Source organism: Dendrobates tinctorius, unplaced genomic scaffold, assembly GCF_039654945.1.
Source record: "Dendrobates tinctorius isolate UK_male_01 unplaced genomic scaffold, ASM3965494v1 ptg000240l, whole genome shotgun sequence".
Classification (NCBI taxonomy): Eukaryota; Metazoa; Chordata; class Amphibia; order Anura; family Dendrobatidae; genus Dendrobates; species Dendrobates tinctorius.
The window spans coordinates 8,330,059-8,351,580 of record NW_027361907.1 but is presented as its reverse complement, the minus strand read 5'-3'; positions in this window follow the sequence as shown (position 1 = coordinate 8,351,580).

Below are 21,522 nucleotides of genomic sequence, written 5' to 3'. Positions count from 1 at the left end.
GTGCTGTTAGCGGGAGTCCGAATAAAGTATTAAGTTACGTACCGGTAACGGTATTTTTCGGAAGCCCATGACAGCACCCTTAGTTCCCTCCCTTGTTCACGTATAGGGATGCACTCCTTTAGAAGATTGTTTCACGGATTTACCTTATATGGGAGATGGTATACAAATTGTAAATAGATATAGATATAGATTGTATATATTGTACAGTGGGGCAAAAAAGTATTTAGTCAGTCAGCAATAGTGCAAGTTCCACCACTTAAAAAGATGAGAGGCGTCTGTAATTTACATCATAGGTAGACCTCAACTATGGGAGACAAACTGAGAAAAAAAAATCCAGAAAATCACATTGTCTGTTTTTTTTTCATTTTATTTGCATATTATGGTGGAAAATAAGTATTTGGTCAGAAACAAGCAATCAAGATTTCTGGCTCTCACAGACCTGTAACTTCTTCTTTAAGAGTCTCCTCTTTCCTCCACTCATTACCTGTAGTAATGGCACCTGTTTAAACTTGTTATCAGTATAAAAAGACACCTGTGCACACCCTCAAACAGTCTGACTCCAAACTCCACTATGGTGAAGACCAAAGAGCTGTCAAAGGACACCAGAAACAAAATTGTAGCCCTGCACCAGGCTGGGAAGACTGAATCTGCAATAGCCAACCAGCTTGGAGTGAAGAAATCAACTGTGGGAGCAATAATTAGAAAATGGAAGACATACAAGACCACTGATAATCTCCCTCGATCTGGTGCTCCACGCAAAATCCCACCCCGTGGGGTCAGAATGATCACAAGAACGGTGAGCAAAAATCCCAGAACCACGCGGGGGGACCTAGTGAATGAACTGCAGAGAGCTGGGACCAATGTAACAAGGCCTACCATAAGTAACACACTACGCCACCATGGACTCAGATCCTGCAGTGCCAGATGTGTCCCACTGCTTAAGCCTGTACATGTCCGGGCCCGTCTGAAGTTTGCTAGAGAGCATTTGGATGATCCAGAGGAGTTTTGGGAGAATGTCCTATGGTCTGATGAAATCAAACTGGAACTGTTTGGTAGAAACACAACTTGTCGTGTTTGGAGGAAAAAGAATACTGAGTTGCATCCATCAAACACCATACCTACTGTAAAGCATGGTGGTGGAAACATCATGCTTTGGGGCTGTTTCTCTGCAAAGGGGCCAGGACGACTGATCCAGGTACATGAAAGAATGAATGGGGCCATGTATCGTGAGATTTTGAGTGCAAACCTCCTTCCATCAGCAAGGGCATTGAAGATGAAACGTGGCTGGGTCTTTCAACATGACAATGATCCAAAGCACACTGCCAGGGCAATGAAGGAGTGGCTTCGTAAGAAGCATTTCAAGGTCCTGGAGTGGCCTAGCCAGTCTCCAGATCTCAACCCTATAGAAAACCTTTGGAGGGAGTTGAAAGTCCGTGTTGCCAAGCGAAAAGCCAAAAACATCACTGCTCTAGAGGAGATCTGCATGGAGGAATGGGCCAACATACCAACAACAGTGTGTGGCAACCTTGTGAAGACTTACAGAAAACGTTTGACCTCTGTCATTGCCAACAAAGGATATATCACAAAGTATTGAGATGAAATTTTGTTTCTGACCAAATACTTATTTTCCACCATAATATGCAAATAAAATGAAAAAAAAAACAGACAATGTGATTTTCTGGATTTTTTTTTTTCTCAGTTTGTCTCCCATAGTTGAGGTCTACCTATGATGTAAATTACAGACGCCTCTCATCTTTTTAAGTGGTGGAACTTGCACTATTGCTGACTGACTAAATACTTTTTTGCCCCACTGTATATATGCTGTGCCATTAACCATGGTAGCCTCTCAAGCTCTGTAATCCAACTGATGCGTGGGAGAGGTGCCGCCCTTTTGTATCTGTAGGTTTCCTGTTCCTGAAGGGCGGATCCCCTCTCTCGTGGTGCTGTCATGGACTTCCGAAAAATACCGTTACCGGTACGTAACTTAATACTATGGGTGGCAGAGATTACAGGTAATCGGGGGGCACAGTGCTGCTTATCACTTTATATTTTGATTGGTGCGTGGATAATAGTATATTAACCCCTTAACGTCCAACGGAGAGAGGATTATATTCCTATCCTTTTTTGGTAAAAAAAAAAATCGATTGGCTCCTACAGAGTAGCAATAAATCTGAAAAGTTTGAACAAATTATTCAATTTGAAGAAAATTCACGATGGACATTATAACATCAACCATAGAGTGCCTATGTCTCATTGTACTAAATTTATAAGACTATTAGTAAGACTATAGATTGTGATCCATCAGAAATATCTGAGGGAGGCCCTTTGTAAAATAATCAGCTTGCCCATTTCCAGTCATTACATTTTGGAATTGCTGTAGCCCATCCCAGCTTTACCAAAATTATCTCCGAAATGGCAGCTCATCTAAGGCTAGTTTCACACTAGCGTTTGGAGGTGCAGCGCACGCTCGTCGTGATGCTCCGCCCCCTGCCACGCCTCCTCCGGTCAGCTCCGCCTATGGGCGCATGATGCTGCATGTGACCTGAGTACCCTTTCTTTAGCATTGGGTACTCAGGCCGTGCGCAGGTATGCTTTTGCCAGCACATGCGTCCTTTTGACGCTGCGCCGACCAGCGCCAGCTGCACCGTGTTGAGTTTTGTGCGCCTGGCGCAGCCTCAAAAGGACTCATGCGCCGGCAAAGCATACCTGCGCATGGCCTGCGTACCCAATGCTTAAAATAGGGTACGCAGGTCGCATGCAGCGTCATGCGCCCATAGGCAGAGGAGGCGCCGCAGGGGGCGGAGCATCACGCTGAGCGTGCGCTGCGCCTCCAAATGCTAGTGTGAAACTAGCCTAAGAGACGACAACATTCATTTTGTACTATACCTGGAAGACTTTGTTGTAATGGCTTCCTCACGAGAAAAATGTTTCCTGGTCAACAAACGAGTAATGGATATTCTTTATTCCTTAATGTGGTAGATGAACCTAGAAAAGTAAAAAAACAAAACTGCCAACAATTCCAACAGCATTTGGACTCTCAATCTCAGAAATACTTCCTCAGGAAAAAAATGCAAAAATATTAAATGTATCTTCTCTAATAGCATCCCCATGCATTTCATTAAGAAAAGTGATGGCGGCAGTGCTAGGTTTTCTGTCTTCCCATAATTATGTGGCCCAAGGACACTTTCCTCAACTCCAAATAGATATCTTGTACAAATTGAATAGGGATGATGGTCATCTAAACCACTCAATCATTCAAAAGACATGCCTATACCTATCATTACCACAGATGCTAGTCAAAAGGGATGGAATGCTCACATGGAGTATGCAGTAACTCGCTATGATCTCTCTCAACCATTTCTTCAAGTTTAAAGAAGCTAACAGCGGTTCTGAAAGTCCTTGAAACATTTCTTTCAGTTGTGAAGAAACCACATCAAGATTCTGTTAGGCAATATGACCATTGTAGCCTATTTGAATCACCATGGAGGAGCTCATTCTACCTGGCTGATAGAAGTGACATTTCAAATTTACATTTCAAATTTTCAATTTAATAGAGGCCGACGCACTCTCTTTCTGCATTTCACCTGAAGGGGCAGGAAAATTTAATGGCGACTTTTTTTTCTAGCAGCCAGGAGTAAAAATGGTGAGAATAGACTTTAACCCCTTTAAGCCCCAAGGGTGGTTTGCACGTTCATGACCGGGCCAATTTTTACAATTCTGACCACTGTCCCTTTATGAGGATATAACTCTGAAACGTTTCCATGGATCCCGGTGATTCTGACATTGTTTTCTCGTGACATATTGTACTTCATGTTAGTGGTAAAATTTCATTCATATAACTTGCGTTTATTTGTGGAAAAAAAACGAAATTTGGCGAAAATTTTGAAAATTTCGCAATTTTCCAAATTTGAATTTTTTATGCCCTTAAATCAGAGATACGGCACACAAAAAACTTAAGTAACATTTCCCACATGTTTACTTTACATCAGCACAATTTTGGAACCAAAATTTTTTTTGTTAGGAAGTTATAAGGGTTAAAAATTGACCAGCGATTTCTCATTTTTGCAACACCATTTTATTTTTACGGACCACATCACATTTGAAGCCACTTTGAGGGGTCTATATGATAAAAAATACCCAAAAGTGACACCATTCTAAAAACTGCACCCCTTAAGGTGCTCAAAACCACCTTCAAGAAGTTTATTAACCCTTTAGGTGCGTCACAGGAATTTTTTGAATATTTAAAAAAAATGAACATTTAACTTTTTTTCACAAAAAAAATACTTCAGGTTCAATTTTTTTTATTTTACCAAGGGTAACAGTAGAAATTGAACCTCAAAAGTTATTGTGCAATTTGTCCTGAGTATGCTGATACTTGATATGTGGGGGGGAACCACTGTTTCGGCGCATGGCAGACCTCAGAAGGGAAGGAGCGCCGTTTAACTCTTTCAATGCAAAATAGGCTGGAATTCAGATCGGACGCCATGTCACGTTTGGAGAGCCCCTGATGTACTTAAACAGTGGAAACCCCCCACAAATGACCCCATTTTGGAAACTAGACCCCCCAAGGAACTTATCTAGATATGTGGTGAGAACTTTGAACCCACAAGGGCTTCACAGAAGTTTATAACGTACAGCGGTACAATTAAAAAATCATATTTTTTCCACAAAAATGATCTTTTCACCCCCAATTTTTATTTTTCCAAGGGTAACAGGACCCTAAAACTTATTGTGCAATTTGTCCTGAGTATGCTGATACCTCATATGTGGGTGTAAATGACTATTTGGGTGCATGGCAGAGCTCGGAAGGGAAGCAGCGCCATTTGACGTTTTTGGCTGGAATTGAGATCGGACACCATGTCGCGATTGGAAAACCCCTGATGTACCAAAACAGTGGAAACCCCCCACAAATGACACCATTTTGGAAACTAGACCCCCCAAGGAACTTATCTAGATGTGTGGTGAGAACTTTGAACCCTCAAGGGCTTCACAGAAGTTTATAACATACAGCCGTACAATTAAAAAATCATATTTTTTCCACAAAAATGATCTTTTCACTCTCAATTCTTATTTTTCCAAGGGTAACAGGACCCTAAAAGTTATTGTGCAATTTGTCCTGAGTGTGCTGATACCCCACATGTGGGGGTAAACCACTATTTGGGCGCATGGCAGAGCTCGGAAGGGAAGCAGCGCCATTTGACGTTTTTGGCTGGAATTGAGATCGGACACCATGTCGCGTTTGGAAAGCCCCTGATGTACCAAAACAGTAGAAACCGCCCACAAATGACACCATTTTGGAAACTAGACCCCCCAAGGAACTTCTCTAGGTGTGTGGTGAGCACTTTGAACCCCCCAGTGCTTCACAGAAGTTTATAACGACCGGGCATGAAAATAAAAAAATCGTATTTTTTTCCACAAACATGATCTTTTAGTCATCAATTTTTTTATTTTCCCAAGGGTACAAGGAGAAATTGGACCGCAAAAGTTGTCCAATTTGTCCTGAGTACGCGGATACCCCATATGTGGAAGAAAACTACTGTATGGGCACACGCCGGGGCGCGGAAGGGAAATAGTGACGTTTTGGAATGTAGACTTTGATGGAATGGTCTGCAGGTGTCATGTTGCTTTTGGAGAGCCCCTGATGTACCTAAACAGTGGAAACCCCCACAAGTGACCCCATTTTGGAAATTAGACCCCCCAAGGAACTTCTCTAGATGTGTGGTGAGCACTTTGAACCCCCCAGTGCTTCACAGAAGTTTATAACGACCGGGCGTGAAAATAAAAATATCGTATTTTTTCAACAAACATGATCAATTAGTCTCCAATTTTTTTATTTTCCCAAGGGTAACAGGAGAAATTGGAACGCAAAAGTTGTTGTCCAGTTTGTCCTGAGTACGCTGATACCTCATATGTGGGAGAAAACTACTGTATGGGCACACGTCGGGGCTCGGAAGGGAAGTAGTGACGTTTTGGAATGCAGACTTTGATGGATTGGTCTGCGGGTGTCATGTGCGTTTGGAGAGCCCCTGATGTACCTAAACTATTGAAACTCCCCACAAGTGACCCCATTTTGTAAACTAGACCCCCCCAAGGAACTTATCTAGATGTGTGGTGAGCACTTTGAACCCCCAAGTGCTTCACAGAAGTTTATAACTCCTGGGCGTGAAAATAAAAAAATCATTTTTTTCCACAAAAATGATATTTTTGCCCCCAATTTTTTATTTTCCTAAGGGTAACCAGAGAAATTGGACCCCAAAAGTTGTTTTGCAATTTGTCCTGAGTATGCTGATACCCCATATGTGGGGGTAAAACACTGTTTGGGCGCATGGCAGAGCTTGGAAGGGAAGGAGCACCATTTGACTTTTTCAACGCAGAATTGGCTGGAATTGAGATCAGACGCCATGTTGCATTTGGAGAGCACCTGATGTGTCCAAACAGTGGAAACCCCCCAATTATAACTCCAGCCCTAACCCTAGCCCTAATGGGAAAATGGAAATAAATACATTTTCTTTTAATTTTATTATTTTTCCCTTACTAAGGGGGTGATAACGGGGGGGGTTTGATTTACTATTTGTGGCGGTTTTTATGTTTGGCACCTGTCGCACACTAAAAGGCGCTTTTTATTGTAAAAATAGTTTTTGCATCACCATATATTGAGAGCTATAATTCTTCCGTATTTTGACCCACCGAGTCATGTGAGGCCTTATTTTTTGCGGGACGAGTTGACATTTTTATTGGTACCATTTTCGGGCACGTGACATTTTTTGATCGCTTTTTATTCCGATTTTTGGGACGCAGAATGACCTAAAACCAGCGTTTCATGAATTTCTATTGGGGGGGTGCGTTTACACCGTTTCGCGTGCGGTAAAATTGATAAAGCGCTTTTATTCTTCGGGTCAGTAACTAATGGGACAGTTTTATAGGGCGGGTCGTTACGGACGTGGCGATACCAAATATGTGTACTTTTACTGTTTTAAAAAAAAAAAAAATTATTGGGGAATATTTTTTTTTTTACTAATTTATTTAGCGATTTTTTTTTTTTTTTTTTTTTTTTTTTTTTCATTATTTTGACACTTTTTTTTTACTTTATTACATTGTCCCAGGTGGGACATCACTGTCCTGTGACAGATCGCTGATCTGTCACATCACAGATCACTGTGACAGATCAGCAATCTGTCACAGGCACTGCTGCAGACTTCCTCATGCCTGCGCTTTGCAGGCAGTGAGGAAGCCAGCTCCCTACAGGACCCCGAAGGTCCCCGTCGCCATCTTGGATCCGGGGGCCTGTAGGGAAGGAGCCCCCGCAGCAGCGCTGCATATTGCGCTGCGGTGGGGGGCTCATGGAAGCACGGAGGGAGCCCCCTCCCTGCCGAAATGTCCCTTTAACCCCCGGTACACCGCGATCGTGTTTGATTGCGGTGTACAAGGGGTTAATGTGTCGGGGGGCGGTCCATGACCGCCCCTGACACATTGTGCCAGGTGTCAGCTGTGATAATCAGCTGACACCCGGCCGCGATCAGTGGTGCTCACCACGTGGGCGCCGCTGATCCTTATGACGTACTATCCCGTCCCTGGGAATTAAGTCCCAGGGCACATGGACGGGATAGTAGTCTGATGGCAGTAAGGGGTTAAACAAAAATTTTTTTCTAAAGATAGTCTCTCTTTCAGGGGTCAACTAGTTATAGATCGGTTTGCAACCAGGAAGAACAAGAAGGTAAAAAAAATTTTGGTTCGGAAAGATCGACCTTCAACACTCGACCCTCTACTCTGGTTATGTAGGGCCTTCTATATGCATTTTCTCCTCAATGTCTTTTTCCCAATGTAATTCAGAAGATAAGAGACGATGTGGCAAGAGTCCTACTTACAGCTACATTTTGGTCAAAAAGAGCCTGGTTTACCTGGCTCATGATCTTGCAAGATCCTCAGATCCATTGTTCCTCCAAGAGATGGACAATCTCATGTCACTGCTTCCTGTGTTGCATTCCACAGCAAAAAAAAATCTACACTTATAGCCTGGATCATGCACAATGCACATGCATAATTTTTAAGCAGAGTGCTTGAAGGCCATGTCATAGGTGCATTGCTAAGGAGAAGGAAGCTTATCATTTCTAATATTTATGCCAGAACACAGCAAGCCTTTCTGTCTATATAAGGCATCAACCCTATTTTCTCCTCTCTGATTCCCATTAAAGATAGCTCGTGATCAGTTTTACCATGTTAAAGAGGATACTTCAAGGAGTAGTGGCTTAAAAACATATGTACAAGTGTGAACAAGTCGGTAAGACATCGTTCACACCACCCACTGAGACACAGCAAGAAAACAGATTTGCAAAAATACTCTGCAGTAAAATATATGACAAGTAATCAGCAAGTGCTGGATAATAAATACAGGGTATTTAGTCGATCCGTTTTTTCCTTGCCTATCATGGTTTGAGAGACCCCACCCCTCTCTTGTGTGGCATGCACAAAAGAGCTGTCTTGCACTAATAAGCGCCTGTCCGAATCCTGTTCATTTTAGACACTGTTCAGATGTTCAGGTTTTAAATACATTAGATAGGGACTGCTTCAATACGGGTTACCTTGACGCGGTGAAGCAGCTTGGTATACTTTTTTTGCAAAAAAACGCATCGACTAAATACCCTGTATTTATTATCCAGCACTTGCTGATTACTGTCATATATTTTACTGCAGAGTATTTTTGCAAATCTGTTTTCTTGTTGTGTCTCAAGGAGTAGTGGCTGCAGAGCTGAATAACACATACATTTTAATTTTTTAATTTCTCATCTGCATTGTAGAGTTTTTAGCTCGAAAAGTTTATATTCAAATTTAGGCTAGGACCAAGGGAGCAGTACCAGAGAATTGGGGCTTGTACTTTTTCCTCTGCATGATGTTGGCCAATCATAAGCAGGTGATGTTATGGCGGGGAAAAAAAAGAATGCTTTCTCTGTGCGAGACATGTAAAGACACAAAGCCCTGCTTCTTTCCTGTTAATTCTGTACCACTTGTGTGAAGTACATCAGAATTGGGTGTCAGAGGTATCTTTAGTAGCTTTCATCTCACAGCAGTCAGAGTGCAGGGAAAGGGAGTACTGCAGACTGTATGTATAATTCCAAATATTTCTTGCAGCACTCATTTCATGGCATTCAGAGTGGGCGATAGATAATAGAGAAGAGATAAGTGTTATTGCACATGATGTGACCATGTTTACTAAAACTGCTAAAACTGATGAAAGGTCTTATTTCATGAAATTCTGGGGTGAATGGAGTGCTTAGTGATAATACCATTAAAAATGAGGTTTCAGCACTTGGCACTCTTTTTGATGTCCCTGGGTTGTTAGATTTTTTTAAGTCCGTTTCTTGTGTTCTTTTGGCTTTTCCTCCAGAAGTCCTCCCTGAGATTTAAACCTAGTTTTTGTGTTGATGTTATCTAGGATATTTGAGCCACTTGATCAGGGATCTTTATACATCTTGATTTAAAAAAAAATGTTTTTCTGACGTACCTAACCTCCTGGAGTGGAGGTTAAGGAGCTCCAACCGTTGTCAGTAAATTCTACATAGCTTAGGTTTCTGGATAATAGGATTATTCTTGAACCTTACCCACTGTTTTTCGTAAGGTTGTTTCTAATTTCTAAATTCTATGATAAAAAAGTAAATAAAAAACACAGTTTGTGTAATGGGGCCAAGAGCATACTTCCATCAAGCTCACCTAAAATGTAATCCAAATACAAATATAGTGGAGTACTCCAAATACAATATTAAAGACTTGTGAAAAGACAGAGTAGCAACAAGCCACAGGTTAATAGAATAGTAAGTAATCTTTATTGCCAAAATCACAATAAAAGCAGGCAAATACATTTGAGACCGTGAAGAAGGCAGCAGTCTTTTTCCGCCGAAATGCGTAGTCTGTTTAGCATTATGTCTGCATCTTGTTACTGAACTCTGGATACATTTTAATTCAATCAACAAAAAAGAAAGGTCCTCCAATGACGTAAAAAGGTATAGAAATCCCAAACATTTTGGGAATGTTTAGTTTGCAAAAGAGAAGACTGAGAGGAGACTTAATAGCTGTCTACAAATATCTAAAGGGCTGTCACACTGTAGAAGGATCAACTTTATTCTCATTTGCACAAGGAAAGACTAGAAGCAATGGGATGAAACTGAATGGGAGGAGACACAGATTAGATATTAGAAAAAACTTTTTGACAGTTAGAGTGATCAATGAGTGGAACAGGCTGCCACGAGAAGTGGTGAGTTCTCCTTCAATGGAAGTCTTCAAACAGAGGCTGGACAGACATCTGACTGGGATGATTTAGCGAATCCTGCTTTGAGCAGGGGGTTGGACCAGATGGCCCAGGAGGTCCCTTCCAACTCTACGATTCTATGATTTCTATGAAAAAGGTATATTTTTATTCAACACATTAAATGATAAAAATTTGACACAGCAACCATATAGAAATAGGATAGCAAAAAAACACATACACAATGGGTGACACAATACAAAGAAAAATATCAGTTATGGCACATGAAGTAATATATGACAAAAAATTAAGACTGTGCATAAAGTGCCTGGTATCATGAGAATTTATCATATAGTATATCTCATATATCCAAAGGTGTAATGTAATCACAAAAATGCGTCACAAAATATGTGCAAAAATGCATAAAGTGCTTAGTGCAAAAATATATATCTCGTATTGCAACAGACACTGTACTGAAACACAGTAGTACATAACAATTTTTATAAATAAAAATATATTACAGCAATTACTCCATCAAAAAAGGGGTGCTCCTTCTGAGGAAGATATATATCGAAACGCGCATCAGGGGGACCGTGGGTGACACCCTATTTTGGTAAATATAATCTCTTGAATAGTTTCTGTGTTCTTTAGCCATGGAGAAAAAATTTTTTTCCATATCTGGTCTCCTTTTTAATTTATTTACATCTTTGCACTTTATTAAAAGGTTTTTTCCTTTCTAAGGAGATCAGTTATAGGAAAACCAGCAATGCCAGTATGTTATGTATCACTATGTGCAAGAACTTTTTTGATGGAGTAATTGCTGTAATAATATATTTTTATTTATAAAAATTGTTATGTACTACTGTGTTTCAGTACAGTGTCTGTTGCAATACGAGATATATATTTTTGCACTAAGCACTTTATGCATTTTTGCACATATCTTGTTACGCATTTTTGTGACTACATTACTCCTTTGGATATATGAGATATACTATATGATAAATTCTCATGATACCAGGCACTTTATGCACAGTCTTAATTAATTTTTGTCATATATTACTTCATGTGCCATAACTAGAGTTGAGCGATACCGTCCGATACTTCAAAGTATCGGATCGGAATGGATCGGCCGATCTTAAAAAAAAATAGTATCGGTATCGCCGATTCCGATACCGGAAGTCCCATTCAAGTCTATGGGACTTCCGGTATCGGAATAAGAAAAATCCTGTTTTTCCCTTGTACAGCCTCTCTGGGGTCTGTACGGGCCTTTCGGGGGGCTGTGCCGGCCTGCCAGGGGGTCTGTGCAGGCTCCGGTGGTCTGTGCCGGCCTGCCGGGGGGCTGTGCCGGCCTGCCAGGGGGGCTGTGCAGGCTCCGGTGGGCTGTGCCGGCCTGCCGGGGGGCTGTGCCGGCCTGCCGGGGGGCTGTGCAGGCTCCGGGGGGCTGTGCAGGCATCGTCCGATGGGACTACAAGTCCCATCGGGCGATGCCTTCTACCATGACAGTGATTGACACATTAGCCAATGATGGGACAGTAGTAGTCCCATCATCCGGCTAATGTGTTGAATGTAAAAAAAAAATAAAAAAAAATTACATGCTACATACATACAACATGCATACTACATACATGCTACATTCATACTACATATATACTACATGCAACATACATACTACATATATACTACATGCAACATACATACTACATATATACTACATGCATGCAACATGCATACTACATATATACTACATGCTACATACATACTACATATATGCTACATACTACATACATACTACATGCATGCTACATACATACTACATATATGCTACATACATACTACATATATACTACATGCATGCTACATACATACTGCATGCTACATACATACTACATGCTACATACATACTACATATATGCTACATACATACTACATATATACTACATGCATGCTACATGCTACATACCACATATATACTACATACATACTACATGCATGCTACATGCTACATACATACCACATACATACTACATACATACTACATGCTACATACATACTACATATATGCTACATACATACTACATATATGCTACATGCATGCTACATACATACTACATGCTACATACATACTACATATATGCTACATACATACTACATATATACTACATGCATGCTACATACATACTGCATGCTACATACATACTACATGCTACATACATACCACATATATACTACATACATACTACATGCATGCTACATACATACCACATACATACCACATACATACTACATACATACTACATACATACTACATGCTACATACTACATATATACTACATGCATGCTACATACATACTACATGCTACATACATACTACATATATACTACATGCATGCTACATACATACTGCATGCTACATGCATGCTACATACATACTACATACATACTACATGCTACATACATACCACATATATACTACATACATACTACATACAATACATTCATACAATACATACATAGACATACAGTACATATAACATAGAGTAACATACTTACCAATACTTGTCACATTGTTCCCCGAAGCCATTGTCTTTTACGGAATAAATATTAACATAACACACCACAAAAATACCCACGATCCGAAGCAGTCCACGAGTGTGTCCCACGACGATCTTGGGTAGAGAACTGCAGCATCAGCTGTTGCTGCCGTTCTCTACGGGCTGCAGGAATCCAATGACGGAAGGTAGGTATCCTTCCGCACTGTATTCCTCCGCCACTTAAAAAAAAAAAAAAGTCCCTAGTCTCACTTTATGCCATTGCTGTGTGGGAAATTCCCACGCAGCAATGGCATAAAGTGAGACTAGGGACTTTTTTTTTTTTTAAGTGGCGGAGGAATACAGTGCGGAAGGATACCTACCTTCCGTCATTGGATTCCTGCAGCCCGTAGAGAACGGCAGCAACAGCTGATGCTGCAGTTCTCTACCCAAGATCGTCGTGGGACACACTCGTGGACTGCTTCGGATCGTGGGTGAGTATTTTTGTGGTTTGTTATGTTAATATTTATTCCGTAAAAGACAATGGCTTCGGGGAACAATGTGACAAGTATTGGTAAGTATGTTACTCTGTTATATGTACTGTATGTCTATGTATGTATTGTATGAATGTATTGTATGTAGTATGTATGTAGTATATATGTGGTATGTATGTAGCATGTAGTATGTATGTAGTATGTATGTAGCATGCATGTAGCATGCAGTATGTATGTAGCATGCATGTAGTATATATGTAGTATGTATGTAGCATGTAGTATGTATGTAGCATGCATGTAGTATATATGTAGTATGTATGTAGCATGTATGTATGTAGTATGTATGTAGTATGTATGTGGTATGTATGTAGCATGTAGCATGCATGTAGTATGTATGTAGTATATATGTGGTATGTATGTAGCATGTAGTATGTATGTAGCATGCAGTATGTATGTAGCATGCAGTATGTATGTAGCATGCATGTAGTATATATGTAGTATGTATGTAGCATATATGTAGTATGTATGTAGCATGTAGTATGTATGTAGCATGCAGTATGTATGTAGCATGCAGTATGTATGTAGCATATATGTAGTATGTATGTAGCATATATGTAGTATGTATGTAGCATATATGTAGTATGTATGTAGCATATATGTAGTATGTATGTAGCATATATGTAGTATGTATGTAGCATGTATGTAGTATGTATGTAGCATGTAGTATGTATGTAGCATGTAGTATGTATGTAGCATGCATGTAGTATGTATGTAGTTTGCATGTAGTATGTATGTAGTTTGCATGTAGTATATATGTAGTATGTATGTAGCATGTAGTATGTATGTAGCATGTAGTATGCATGTAGTATGTATGTAGTATATATGTATTATGTATGTAGCATGTAGTATGTATGTAGCATGCATGTAGTATATATGTAGTATGTATGTAGTATGTATGTATGTAGTATGTATGTAGTATATATGTGTTATGTATGTAGTATGTATGTGGTATGTATGTAGTATGTATGTAGTATGTATGTATGTAGTATGTATGTAGCATGCATGTAGTATGTATGTAGTTTTTTTTTTTTTTTTAACATTTAACACATTAGCCGGATGATGGGACTACTACTGTCCCATCATTGGCTAATGTGTCAATCACTGTCATGGTAGCAGGCATCGCCAGATGGGGACTTGTAGTCCCATCGGACGATGCTTGCACAGACCCCCGGACATCAGCACAGCCCCCCGGCAGGCCGGCACAGACCCCCACAGGGTGCACAGACCACCGGCAGGCCGGCACAGCCCCCCGGCAGGCCGGTACAGACCCCGGGCAGTCCACACAGCCCCCCGGCAGGCCGGCACAGCCCCCCGGCAGGCCGGCAGAGACCCCCGGAAGACCCGAAATGACGGCGCATCATGATGCGCACACACCGCGCATCATGATGACGTCAGGCTGTCAATCAACTTTGAACTTCCGATTCCGATGCCGACTTCCGATATTGAAAAAATATCGGAAGTCGGTATCGGAATTCCGATACAGCAAGTATCGGCCGATACCCGATACTTGCGGTATCGGAATGCTCAACACTAGCCATAACTGATTTTTTTCTTTGTATTGGGTCACCCATTGTGTATGTGTTTTTTTGCTATCCTATTTCTATATGGTTGCTGTGTCAAATTTTTATCATTTATTGTGTTGAATAAAAATATATCTTTTTACCTCATTAGAGGACCTTTCTTTTTTGTTGATTGTATTTGGTTTCACGGTCCTCCGTGTTATAACCTTTATCCTTCCTCTTTTGGACAACTACATTTTAATTCATCTACAATAAATTTTTGGAATTCTTAAATTACCTGAAGTTTCCACTTGCTGGGCGTTTCTGCCTTGAGATATATATATATATATATATATATATATATATATATATATATATATATATACATACACACACACGATGTCACCGTCGCCAATATACACAAGTGTCAATCAACAATAGGGTGCACTGCAAGAGAAAAGTGGAAACCACTTATTTATGGAACAAATTATCCCACTACATGGACTAAAGAAATATATAACGGACCATAAAATATTCAAATAAAATAGCCTTTATTGATAAAGTTGGCAAATAGTAGTAAAAAAATATATATATATTAAAAACAAGTGCCTGTGCTGGAATAAAACAATAATAATGGAAAGAGTTAAAAAAAGAATATATAGTTAATTATGTAAAATCAGACAGACCAGGTAATAAATCAAATGTCATATACTGGAGTCCAAATATAAGGTCCCCAAAAAAATATTTGTGAAGATGGAGAAAAAAATAATCAAGAATTGAACACACAGTGAAATTATTAATATAGTGATGATAATTGTGCAAAAAAAAAAAATCCAGATGTGAAAAAATATAATAAATGCACGAAGGATAAAATTCCAAACCGCACTTCGGGGAGTGTGCTGTGCTGTGCTGGATATCAGATGGGCTACAGGTACAGAGTTCAGTAATTTGGTTTTTCCTTCCATTATTGTTTTATTCCAGCACAGGCACTTATTCCAGTACAGACACAGAGTGCTATTAAATGCATAAAGCATGTGAGAACATGATGCGAGGAACCTGGTTATGGTAAAAAATTTTGAATGAGCCACACAGGGATATTTAGGTTAATGCGTTGATGCGATAGGCCAGTCTGAACAAATGCATTTTTAGGGCACGCTTAAAACTGTGATGATTACTTGTATTAACCTGGGTAGTGCATTCCAAAGAATTGGTGCAGCACATGAAAAGTCTTGGAGACAAGAGTGGGAGTTTCTGATTATTGAGGATGTTAAGCTAAGGTCGTTAGCAGAATGGAGGGCATGAGTAGGTTGGTAGGCTGAGACGAGGGAGGAGATGTAGGGTGGTGCTCAGCCACGGAGTGCTTTGTGGTTGAGGGTAATAAGTTTATACTGAATTCTGGAGTGGATGGGTAACGAGTGTAAGGACTGGTACAAGGTAGAGGCATCGGTATAATGATTGGTGAGTATGATTCAGCAATTCAGGACAGATTGGAGAGGGGAGAGTATGGTAAAAGGGAGACCGATTAGTAGAGAGTTACAATAGTCCAGACGAGAGAGAATTAGAGAAACAGAGTTTTTGCTGAGTCGAAAGTAAGAAAGGGTCGAATTCTAGAAATGTTTTTGAGGTGCAGATATCAAAAGCGAGCCAGTGATCGGATGTGGGGGGTGAATGAAAGCTCAGAATCAAATATGACCCCAAGACAGCGGGTATGTTGCTTGGGAGTAATGGTGGAACCACACACGTAAATGGCAATGTCGGGCATAGGTAGGTTAGTAGAGGGAGAAAACATGAGGAGTTCAGTTTTTGATAGGTTCAGTTTCAGATAGAGGGAGGACATGATGTTAGAGACAGCGGTAAGACAATCACTGGTGTTTTCCTAAAGGGCAGGCGTGATAACAGGAGAAGAACTGTATAATTGGGTGTCATCAGCATAGAGATGGTACTGGAACCCAAATCTACTGATTGACCAATATGGGCTGTATACAAAGAGAAGAGGAGGATGCCTAGAAATTATCCTTGAAGAACCCCAACAGTAAGGGGAAGATGAGGAGGAAGAGACATCAAAAGATACAGTAAAGGAGCGGTCAGAGATAGGAGGAGAACCAGGAGAGAATGGGGTCCTAGAGGCCGATGGAGCAGAGCATAGTGAGGAGGAGCTGATGATCCACAGTGTCAAATGCAGAGAGATCCAAGAGAATTAGTATGGAGTAGTGACCATTAGATTTAGCTGTTAGAAGATCATTAGAGACTTTAGTGAGAGCAGATTCAGTAGACTATAGAGAGCGAAAACCGGATTGTAGAGGGTCTAGAAGAGAGTTATCTGAGAGATGGCGGGTAAGTCGGGCGTGAACCAGGCATTCCAGGAGTTTAAAGATGAAGGGAAGATTAGAGACAGGTCTATAGTTAGCGACACAGTTTTGGTCGAGGGATGGTTTTTTAAGTAATGGCTGTTTGATGGCATGCTTAAGGAAGGAAGGACGAATATGCAAATAAAGTCCATGGAGCCTCATTTAAGAGTCTCAAACACGGGACTAGCCAGATCTTCCACCTATGATTTCACTGATTGAGCGCCTTTGCCGGCTGCCGCAGTGTTTTCTTCGACTGGTCTCCCTGAGGTCAGTGATTGTTTCGTAAAGGAGGAAAGAAAGATACCGGAAGAGGTTGAATATTTTTGTTAGGTGAGTGGTGACAGCAGGGGAAAGGTACTGGAGGAGATGTGATGGAATTTGGTCATTGGTGTAAGTAGTAGGGCGAGAAGATGCAAGGAGCCTGATTACTTCTGTTACTGGTTCAAAATCAGAGAGTGAGCTAGATGCAGTGGGGGAGAGAGGACAGTGCATGGTATGAGGTGATTGGGAGATAATTTCCTGTCGAATATGGTCAACTTTTTCTTTGAAATAATTGGCCAGATCGTCAGCGTGGAGATCCATGGTTGGGTCCTGCACTCATGAGTAGAGTTGAGCGACTTTGGTCGGATCGGGTTTCGTGAAACCCGAATGAAACAAAATAAGTTTCAGATGAAACTCGTCCGACTAGAGCAAAACAAAGTCGGAGTTTCGTCCGAAACCCGACCCCAATGCAAGTCAATGGGAAATAAAAGTCGGACGAAACTCCAACTTTTTTTTTGCTCTAGTCGGACGAGTTTCATCTGAAACTTATTTTGTTTCATTCGGGTTTCACGAAACCCGATCCGACCAAAGTCGCTCAACTCTACTCATGAGTTGAGTAGGGATTGAAAAGTGTCAAAGACTTTTCGGGTTATTGGATAGTGAGGTGATGAGGGTGTTGAAATAGGTTTGTTTTTGACAGGTGAGGTGCAGTGTTGTATGTTTTAAGCATAAACTTATAATGGATGAAATCTTTGGGTAGATTGGATTTTCTCCACAGATGTTCAGCGCACCTGGAGCACTGCTGTAGGAAGCGTGTTTGTAACGCGTGCCAGGGTTGTCGCCGTCTGTGCCTAGTTCTATGTATAGGAGGTGCAGTTTCATCCAGGGCACTTTGAAGTGTTTCATTGTAATGCTTCAATGCAGAATCAGGTCATGAGAGGGATGAGATAGGGGCCAATGATGACTGCAAATTCTTCATAAGTTTCTGGGTGTTAATGGCCTGTATGTTTCTAAAAGTGTGAAAAGTGGGAGTGCCTTGATGGGATGGCAGTTCTTGATAGACAATGATAGAACGTTGTGGTCAGAAAGCGGGAGAGGGGAGTTTGAAATCATCCACTTAACAAAGGCGGGAGAAGACCAAGTCGAGGGGGTTTCCGTCTTCATCTGTGGGGGTGTTAGTATTCTGCGAGAGGCTGAAAGAGGAGGTTAGAGATAAAAGGTGAGAAGCAGATGGTGAGAGAGGAAGAGCAATGGGCTTGTTGAAGTCTCCCATGATGAGGGTGGGGATGTCACAGGAAAGATAATATGGAAGCCAGGTGGCAAACTGATCAAGAAACTGATGAGAGGGGCCCGGAGGACAATACACCACCGCCACTCTCATGGAGAAGGTGATGTAGAGTCTGACACCATGGACCTCGAAAGAAGGGAAGACAAGTGAGGGTACTTGAGGGATAACCTGAAAGGTGCATTTGGGTTATAGGAGCAGACCAACGCCTCCACCTGCTCTGTTGACCGATCTTGGGGTATGAGAGAAGTGTAGTCCACAATATGAAAGAGCAGCAGCAGTGGTGTCTGACTGCTGGATCCAGGTTTCAGTAAGAGCCAGAAGGTTAAGAGAATCAGAAAGGAAGGAGTCATGGATGAAGGAGAGTTTATTACACACTGAGCGAGAATTCCAAAGAGCACAATTAAAAAGAGATAGAAGGCATGCAGGAAATATTAATAAGATTAGAGGAGTTTCCGAGTGTAGCAGTTGAGGGGTTCGACTTACTATGACATGGGGGGCCGGGGTTGAGAGATGTCTCCAGCGACTAGGAGAAGGATAGAAAGTGAGCAGATGGTTAAGTGATTTGTGAGAGCGTCTCGTGTGATGGATGGTGCGAATGAATGGATCTGTGCTGTTTATCAATGTGAAAAGAGCGTGAGTGCTAATACATAGGAGAGAAAAGGACAGAGGGGTCGATATGGATTCAGTGCAGTAGCTTGAAATAGTTAAATACCATTATATATGCTGCTAAGATGAATAACATAGGACACATGCAGGATTTAGTGCAGTAGCAGCTTGAAATAGTTAAATATCTATATGAAGAGAATAGAGATGCATGTTAGATTCAGCCATGTTATAACTGCCACTACTTTTATAAATGTACTTCGATTAAATGTACATAAATGCCCCCCTGCACTATTTGCAAACTGTATCAATAAAGGCTATTTTATTTGAATATTTTATGGTCCGTTATATATTTTTTTTAGTCCATGTGGCGGGATAATTTGTTCCATCATGGGATCTGGGAAAGCTGAGTGAATATTTACCAGGGAGGCGCATGGTAAATACCAGTGCAAGGTATCCATGTATAAATATCACAGCAGCCCTTAACACCCAAACAATAGCTTACCTATAATGGGTTCAGACCGCTGCAGCCCCCCTGACAGCCCCTGATGCGTGTTTCGCTTTTCTTGCATTCTCAAAAGGGAGTAGATGACATGTCCTGTCTTAAGGCTGACTATTTATACACAAAATGACAAAGCATCGGTGATTGCGGTGCATGCGCCCGGGACCGTCAGCCATGTGAATCGTCATTTTGTCCGCCGCCATCTTAGTGTGGCGTGCATGTGGGCGGAAATCGCGCGGTGGCGTCAGCGGACATGCACACCACACTGGTTAGATGGCCACCGAGAAAGCCAAGTGCCTAGAAAAGCCACGGTGCACATGTTCACCATTGGTGACCATTTTCTAAAAGGCCACTGGACGCCACCATTTTGCTGTATGTCACAGGAAGTCAATCCTTAATAGAATATCAGTTAACCCTCACGCTGCGATTGTAAAGATGGCGGTGTAGAGAAAAAAGTGAGAGGTAAGGAAATTATCAGTGGGATAAAAAGAATAAGAAGAGCACAGAGAAGGTAAAGAAAAAAGATAAGTACAAAAAACAATATGAAAATAGATAATTACGGGTCAACCAAAAAAAGGGACAGAATGAGTAATAAAAGAGGAGACATGAAAAATAAACAAAATACCCATGAAAAATCAATAGGAGCAAAAATGCTAAAAAAAATTCATGCGGCATAGAAAAGCCAATACGGTGGTTAATTTAAAAAATGGCAACAAGCAAATATATAAGACATGTGAAAAATGAAGACATTGCCAACAGTGCCCAAGCAAAAAAAAAATATTTCCCCTCTCAATCTCATAAACATTACAGTGTGTATCCAAAAGAGTTGCAGCGTAAAGTGTCACCAGTTCTTATTTCCATGATTTTCCCATGGCTGATGGTACAGTATCAGATCGATGTCGATTGACAGATATTTTGAATTTCTTCTATTTTCTTACTATTGCACCAATAGTTGTCTCCTTCTCACCTAGTGTCTTACTTATGGTTTTGTAGTCCTTTCCAGCTTTTTGCAGGTGTATGATCTTGTCCCTGACATCCTTATAAAGCTCCTTGGTCTTACCCATGTTGTAAAAGTTATTCTGACAGATTAATTGAATCTGTAGACAGGAGTCTTTAATAAAGGTGACTATGTAAGACAGCTGTCTTTAATGGAGGCAACGAGTTTATTAGGAGCATCTAACTGGTCTGTAGGAGCCAGAACTCTTAATAGTTTGATCAAATACTTATTTCTCACTGCAAAATGCAAATACATTTACATAATTTATATTATGTGATTTTCTGGATTTTATTTTTGATATTCTGTCACTCAATGTTAAAATTAACCTACCCTTAAAATTATAGACTGTTCATGTCTTTGTCAGTGGACAATCTTACCAAAACAACAAGGGATCAAATACTTATTTCCCCCACTGTACTGTGCAGAGAGCAGATGCTTGATGATATATATTGTACTGTGCAAAAGTTTTAGGTTGGTGTGGAAAAATGTTGCAAAGTAAGAATGCTTAAAAAAAAAAAAAATAGAAGTGTTAAGTTTTTTATCAATATGCAAAGTCAATGAGCAAAAGAGACATCTAAATCATGCCAATATTTAGCGTGACCACGCTTTGCCTTCAAAACAGCATCCAAATATTTCTTCTAGGTATAATTGTGCACAGGTTTTGAATGAAGTATACTGGGAGTTCACATCTAGAAGAGGTAACCA